The sequence below is a fragment of the Octopus sinensis genome, linkage group LG3 (assembly GCF_006345805.1).
Source record: "Octopus sinensis linkage group LG3, ASM634580v1, whole genome shotgun sequence".
Classification (NCBI taxonomy): Eukaryota; Metazoa; Mollusca; class Cephalopoda; order Octopoda; family Octopodidae; genus Octopus; species Octopus sinensis.
Window position 1 is genome coordinate 56,566,310 of NC_042999.1, and position 8,409 is coordinate 56,574,718.

The 8,409-nt window shown below is 39.6% G+C and overlaps 1 long non-coding RNA gene across 1 annotated transcript in view; it reads left to right on the forward strand.

Moving 5' to 3' along the window:
- LOC118762456 overlaps positions 1-1,140 on the forward strand; it is a 3,171-nt gene extending 2,031 nt beyond the window's left edge. The window contains exon 2 of the long non-coding RNA XR_004998209.1: positions 731-1,140. This is a non-coding gene — a long non-coding RNA (uncharacterized LOC118762456). The remainder of the gene's footprint in view (positions 1-730) is intronic.
- The last annotated feature ends 7,269 nt before the right edge of the window (positions 1,141-8,409 follow it).

Consider the following 8,409-nt stretch of genomic DNA (forward strand, 5'->3'; position numbering starts at 1 on the left):
GATTGCTTGTGTAAATGGTATTGTGATAACTCTGATTGTGAAGTTCTCAAATATTTAGATATTGAGCCAACATCATTATCCCAAATATTTACTTAAAACAAAACAAAACAACAAAAAAAAAGAAACAAAAAAATCCTGTCTTAAATTAACAAGAAACAAAGTAAATTTCTTTAAAGCATTATGTAGCTTCAGGGAGTCTCTCTCTCTCTCTCTCTCTCTCTCTCTCTCCTCATTACAAATATATTTCATTCAGTATCAAGCCACTGATATGGTGAGTATCACATCCTGTGATCTTAGCGTCTCCTGACAAAGGCTTCAACAAACCCTAGCAGCTGGTCTCTCAATATTCTCATCAATGTCAATAGAAACCCAACTGCTCTCATTTCAAAGACACAACTACACTGTAAATATCTTTATTTTAATTAAAACAAATAATCAATTATATATTCTCAGTCTTTTACTTCTACAGCTGCTTTAAGGGGTTACTCTATTAAACACAACTGCGGGGAGCTTACTCTTTATCTCAAAGGACACCAGAGTCTAGAAGTGTGTATGATTTATTCCCATAAACCACAAAACTAACGGGGCTTTTTAATTTTATTTTTGATTTAATCCCCTGCAGACATTGCTAAAATTTTGGGGACATTTAAAATGCAATTTGAAATATGCACTCAGTGGTTTTACCTATTCAGTTTCACTTGTGTTTGTGTATACATATGTGTGTGTGTAGGTATATATATGTATATATATAGACACATACACACACACATACATACTCACACACATCTAATTTGTGATTTAAATTGTTTTGATTTCAAAAGAAATAAATCTGAATTTTTTTTTTCAATTTGTGACATTTTCATTAATGTAGGCTTAATTTCATAACTTAATTGACACATTTTAATAAATTTAGCCTTCAAGTCAAATTGCCCGGTAATAATTCTAACCTTCATTTCGTTCTCCTGTTAATTGGCCTTCTAATTGTACTTTGATAGCTAAACCTTTAGATCATGGCTCTAATTGCTAATAAGGCTTCTGTAAGCCACTCTGAATTTTTGTTCTTGTTTCCCCCTTTATACTTGTGTAACATTGTAGCTGGGTTTGGCTCAACATTTAAAATAAAGAATTCTTCACAAAGAATTGCCTTTTGTTTTTTGTTTTTCAATTGTTTGCTCATTACCAATAACTTCACTTTGAAAATAGAAATAATACATTTCTAAATCTCTCAGAAAGATTTATGCAGTAGCAGCACGGTAAAGTGATAGTATGTTGTCAACTTAATGTGACAGTCCCATGAAAGGGAAGATTCTACTGTTATTTAGCCCTAGGAAGCACCATTTCCTGTTGGACTTGACACATTTCCTTTGTCCTTATGTTTTCACAGGCAGATAAGCATCGACAGCTAGTAAGCCATGCTACTCCAGACTGATGATGAGCAATGACTCTGAAACTAGTCTCTGGATGATGCTGGCTTTGCTGGGTGGAGGTGCTTGTCTTCACTTTGAAAACCTAAGAAAATATGTCGAGTCCAACAGGAAACTGTGTTTCCTAGGGTTAAATAACAGTAGCATTCTTCTTTCATGGGGCTGTCACATTAAGTTGACAATATACTTTCACTTTGTCATTTTTTCAGTTGTTATTGTCATCTTAACGTCTACTTTTTCCTGCTTGCATGGGTCAGATGGCATTTGTTGAAGTAGATTTTCCACTGCCGCATGCCCTTCCTCTCCCTAAACTTCACCTATTTCCAAGCCAGGTAATATTTCCCCTTCGTCATATGCTTCCTCGGAAGATTGGAAACGAGCAACTTTGCTTGTTTGATGCTGATGCTGCTTTACATCAAAAGAAGGGAATGTGTATACAGGTTGGTTGGGCTAAACTTGATGACTTTTTACGTCTTCTTTTTACAAGAACAGCTTGGTGCATTGGTCAACAGCATTGGAGAGCATGACGATTAAAGTTGTACAGTTCTATATTTAAGAGATGAGGAATTATGTACATTTGATGGATATTTGTCTTCATCTTGTTTGTTAACACGTTTCAGCTGATATACCTGTCATATCTCTCAACTTGTCTTTCTTCCTTATTGCATACCTTGTTGTCAGCTGGGCATGCTATATCTATGATCCAGCATAGTTTGTTCTCTTTCTCAATTAAGACTATGTCTGGCTTCCTATTCTCTATCTCATGGTTGGACTGAATTATGAAATCCTATAGGATCTTTGCATTTTTATTTTCGACAATGCCTTCGGGTTTATGGTCTGCACTCTTAACCACTATGCCATATGCTCTGAATAATGTGGTTGGGAGACGAGTTCCTTAACCCTACATCCATCCCTGTGCCCAAGCAATCCTAAACACATTCCCATCAACATTAAGTAGGGTTTTCTAAGTAAAAACAATATTTGTTGGTTTGGGTTCACCTGCCTGAACACACCCCTTCTTCTAGAATGACTTCCTGTTTAAAGGTGATCTCAATTTAAACCTTCCATTAAAATTTCATGTTAATTAGTTCTTTGCACCATCTTAATGATGACAATAGCGATAATAATTTGGTGTGCTAATTCACTAAATCCTTTATTTACAAAATTAATTGAAAGAGAAATGGACTAAGGTAACCTGTTAAACCAGCTCAACACTAATGATAACAAAACTTAGTTTTAACTAATATCTTTTCTCGTCTTGGTACAAGGTCTGGACCTCTACCATCATCATCATCTGTTTCTTTACTACCCACAAGGGGCTAAACATAGAGGGGACAAACAAGGATAGACAAAGGTATTAAGTCGATTACATCGACCCCAATGCGCAACTGGTACTTAATTTATCGACCCCGAAAGGATGAAAGGCAAAGTCGACCTCGGCGGAATTTGAACTCAGAACGTAGCGACAGACGAAATACAGCTACGCATTTCGCCTGGCGTGCTAACGGTTCTGCCAGCTCGCCGCCTTACCATCATCATCATCATTATTGCTTGCTGTCCATGTTCCATACTGTCATGGGCTGGACAGTTTATAACAATAATGATAATAATAAAATTGTGTATTGTGCTCAGGTGCACTACAACTCATCAAAGGTGTATATACAGTAAATAGAATTATGTACAAAAGTCAGGAAAGTGAAGTGTATAAGTCATGATACACATGCGAGCATGCGTATGGAGTGGGTGGGGAGATATCAGGTGTAGTGTTGGTGAATTTCAGGAAGCATTGAGGTTTTGAAGGATGCAATATCTCAGCAACTAACAACTTATGCAGGTAGTTTGTTCCGTGCTTCAGCAACTCTGAGTGTGAAAAAATGTTTCGGAGAGTCATGGGAGCTGTGCTGTTTTCCGACTTTGTAGGAGGCATGCCCACGTGTGTTAGACAAATAGAGCTGAAAAAGGTGCTCAAGGTGGTTGTTGGCACGATGGTTAACAATTTTGTAGGTGTTTACCAAGTCTGTTATCAGGCATCAGAGCTTCAGTGTATTTATCATCTTATATGGATTGGATGAAGCAAGGTGTTCAGAGTATGGTAGATGCCTGATGGAGGGTATTCGCTTGGTTGCACGTCTTTGAACAGTTTCCTGGAGGTCAATATCCCGAGCAAGATAGGGGTTCCAGACTGATGATGCAAATTCCAAGTATGGCCACACCATAGCCATATACAGCCTTGAATAGATCGCTGGAGAGTGGCTGACAAAGTCTCTTGTTGAGTGATGCCAAGACACCCTCGGCCTTCTTGACTATTTTAAAGATGGGCTTTGTGCAGTGCAAATCACTGTGGACAGTAATGGCCAGGTCACGTCCACATGAAAACATCTTGATACCAGTGTTGGTGAGAGAGTATGAGGATGCTGAGCTTGACAAGATCCAATGGGTTCAAAGAATGCATCATGCTCCACTCATCTGTTTTGGCATGGTTTCTATGAGTGGATGCCCTTTCTAAAGCTAATTACTTTACAGAGTGTATTTGGGTGACTTTTTTTATGTTACCAACAACACTGGTTGTCATGTAGCTCACAAAACTAAGGTTCCTTTTGACTGAGTGGAGCTAGAGATAGCTTTATGCTATGGGACATGAGGTAAAGTGAAGGGTTTGCTATGGGACGTGGGGTAAAGTGAGAGGAAAGGGGTCAAAACATATCAGGTGTCTTTCTGGTGGAACAGGAATGAGATGAAAATAATGTTGATGTGGGTGCAGAGGGGCAGGAGAACTAGAAGTGTGTTGGAGTAATAATAATTAATACTTACCATTGTTTACTTTAATCAGATATTACATGGAAAACTCTAATATTGCTATTAAACAGGCAAGACATGTGGTGTCACTTCAAAGCATAGAATTTATAATTCAAACATAATTTCAGAATTTGTGAGAGTAAATAAGAGATGAAGAAGAAAAGTTGTATATAAAGTCCCTTACAGCTGTTTCTAGGATAGCTGTGCGTATGTCACATGTCATTGAGCAAATATTTCCACATGAAAGTCAACTATACTGTCTTCAGAGGGGAAGAGTTAAGGAATATCTTTAATAAAGGACATTAGTCATTACCAGTTCCATTGTCAAAGAGAGAGAGGTAGATTATGAGGAACACAAGACAGTATAAAAGGAAGTGTTAAGTGCTTGAGAGTCAATAGGAGTAACTGGTGTAGAGAAAGCTTTGGTGCCTGATGCATGACCCAAGTACGTGACTGGTATTAATTGAGTTAAGGCGGTGAGCTGGCAGAATCGTTAGCACGCCAGTGAAATGCTTAGCGGTATTTCGTCTGCCACTACGTTCTGAGTTCAAATTCTGCTGAGGTCGACTTTGCCATTCATTCTTTCGGGGTCGATAAATTAAGTACCAGTTACGCACTGGGGTCAATATAATCAACTTAATCCGTTTGTCTATCCTTGTTTGTCCTCTCTGTGTTTAGCCCCTTGTGGGTAGTAAAGAAATAGGTATTAATTGAGTCACTTTTCAAGGAGGATAAATGGAAATTGGAATCCGCAGAGCAAGTTGACATCCATGTTCCAAGCTGGCCTGGTTTGACAGGATCCAGTGGGGCCTAAGGTTGCCCATTCCAGTGCCTGTTTTAGCATTGTTTCTAGACTAGATGCCCTTTCTATTGCCAACCGTTTTACAGCACAGTTGTTGGGTGCTTTTTCTCATTCCACTGGCACCAGTGTGGTCACCATGCAGCTTGCAAGATTATGAACCCTAAGTGGGGAGGGAGAACTTTATGCTAAGAGAAGGACTTGTGTGTGTGTGTGGGGGGGGAGTCTTGGCATTGCATCATACAGAGTGATTCAAAAGTCACCATACATAGAAACAATTTATTTTTTTATGAGAAACAATTTATAAGAACAGTTTATTTTTTTTATTTAACAGGCTCTATGTGGTTGCCCTTGTTTTGAATACACATTGCAATACGTTGCCTTTCAAATTCCCCCAAAGATAGAAATCGAGAGGGGTCAGATCAGGGGATCTAGGGGATTTTATAAACTGTCTCTTATAAGAAAGAAAAATAAATCTTTCTTATGTATGGAGACTTTTGAATCACCCTGTAGTTGTAAGCATGTGTCAGTATCTCATACAAGCAATGTCATTCATTTGAGTCGTCTGTGAAAACTCATCGAATCATGGATGGGGAAATATTTCCTCACTTGGAAACAGGTGAAGGATTGATATCTGACCACCATTGAAAATCTGTAGCAACAAATTCTGTCCAATTGATGCTAGCTTGAAAAACTGGACATTCAAATGGTGGTGATGTATGTGCCTGAGCATGTCTGTAAAATAATACCTTGATAAGTATTTGTCCAAATGGAGACACCTGGCTCTGTGGTTAGGGCATTGGACTCTTGGTCGTAAGATTGTAGTTTTGATTCCTGGACAAGGCAATGTGTTGTGTTCTTGACCAAAACACTTCATTTCACCCACGGGCATATGGTGTAGTGATTAAGAGTGCAGGCTGCTACCTCCAAGATTCTGAGTTCGATTCCAAGCAGTGACCTGGTTAATAATATCGAAAAATACCTTAGGAATAAGAACCCAGGTTCGAAATTTCACCAAGACACCTGATGAAGGCTGGAGGGTATATCAGCCAAAACATTGTGTTAACAACAAACAAGATGAGGACAAATATCCGTCAAATGTAAATAATGTACATAATTCCTCATCTCTTAAATATAGAACTATACTTTATTTCATGTTGCTCCAGTCCACTCAGCTGGAAAAAATGAGTAATCGTGTGATGGACCGGTGTCCCGTCCAGGTTGGGGATATATACGCCATTGAAATCAGGAAACTGACCCTTATGAACCTGGGGCAAGGCTCAAGAAGGAAACATTTATGTATTTGTCCAACCCATGATAGCCTCATTGAAGGTGCATGGCTCAGTGGTTAGAGTGTCAGGCTTATGATCGTGAGGTTGTGAGTTCGAATCTCGCACCGGGCTGCGTGTTGTGTTCTTTATTTCATGTTGCTCCAGTTCACTCAGCTGTAGAGATGAGTTGCGACATCACTGGTGCCAAGCTGTATCCGCCTTTGATAACATCAGTGGTGTGGAGGAGGGAGGCTGGTATGCATGGGTGACTGCTGGTCTTCCATAAACAACCTTGCCCGGACTTGTGCCTGTGAGGGTAACTTTCGAGGTGCAATCCTATGGTTAGTCATTTCCGAAGGGGGTCTCAGCAGATAACCTCAGAAAGAGGACATAAAACCAACATCTTGAATGAAGCCCTTTTGACTCCTTAATCTACAGACTATTAATGTCTGTTGATCCCATTCCATAATCATAATGGTTTTTAATTTTAGACACAAGGCCTGCAATTTTGGGGTAGAGTTGATAACATCACCCAAAGTACGTAACTGATACTTTACGCAGTTAAAGATGCATCTTTGAAAATGTGGTGGAGTCATGGTTGGAAGTTCATTCATCATAGATATGCTGAATTCGTAATCAAAACACAATGATACTGGGAGCGGGGTGGGCTGGGTTTACTACATTTGACAATTTTGGTAGTTCATTGTTTTGAATGGATTGAAAACCTTTTGTGATCCTGGAAGTATCCATGGGAACTTATTCCAAGTTTATTCAGGTCAGATCTCGAAGACTGTTTTAGGTGAAACCTACAGAAGGGCACATTTGTAGTGCTACCTCTGCTGCTGCTTCCACTACTACTACTACTACTACTACATGCATTCAATGTCACCATCCAGAGAAAGGTCACTCATCTGCCCACTACAATATCTTGTCCACCAACATGCTGTATCCTCTCACTTCTTTTCCTACTGTTACTACAATGGTCTCTGCTCTTTGGTACTAACTGGTCTTGTACCATCTCCACTCTGGCTCTTACTCTTTCATCTCCAATGTTATGTGTAACTAGAAACCATGCCAAAACATGTGACTGGGGCCTGGTGCTGCTCTCTGGTTCGCCAACTCCTGTCAAATCGTCTAACATAGAAAATCTGTTATATGGTAATGATGAGAGTCACCATCACTACACCATTAATGACTAAAACCAGTCCTTCCTCCCCAAATTGTCATCCTACTAGGAATACCTCCAAACTCACGTTTTTCTTGTAGTTGTCAACTGATGACAATTTCTGTAGAACATTAACAGTATCATTCTCACCCACCTTGGACAACCAGCAAAGACTTTGGGCCTTGACTGTTCTGAAGATATACTTACAAAAACAAAAAATGAGTTATAGTACATGCTTACCTCCCTTGCTTTCTTGTTTTAAACATATTTCTTTTACTAATTTTCCATCCATCTTCTCTGCCTACAATTCTTGGAAGGGGAGTCGGGGGCAGGGTGTCAAGTCTTCAGATATCATTTTTGTGGGGTTCTGTCAGGAGCAATGGTCATTATACTTTGTGGCTGGGTTCATAAGTATGACCATCTGATATGTCCTCCAACCATCTTCCACACATCTTGCCAATGAACATAACTCAGAGGAACCCCATTTCGGCCACTTGTATTCATGATCGCCCTTTCGGTCATTACCCAATATTCATGACCAGAGGCAAGGACAAGCATGAAAACCGAATTGAAGAAAGTAAGTTTGGCTTTTTTACCAACCTCTCTTCTTTTGAAGATGGAATGCTGGAATTGGCTCATTACTGAGCCAACACTTGTAATTCTAGCATCCAATTTAGCCTCCTGCTTCCCATCACTTGTGAATATGACCCTGAGATACTGAAACTTCTCCGTGTCTTGGTGATGTGTCACTAATATGCAGAGTGCGCACTGAGATGAGGTTCTCGAGAGGACCAATGTCTCAATCATCAAAACACACATTCTCATCCCTATTTTGCAGCACTCAAAACAATGAACCCATTGAAAGTATCCTTCTGATGGACCAAGTAGCACCATGTTGTCTGCCGAGATCAGCCAAGTGTGATCCCACACTCGCTGATTGTGATACCACTTCCA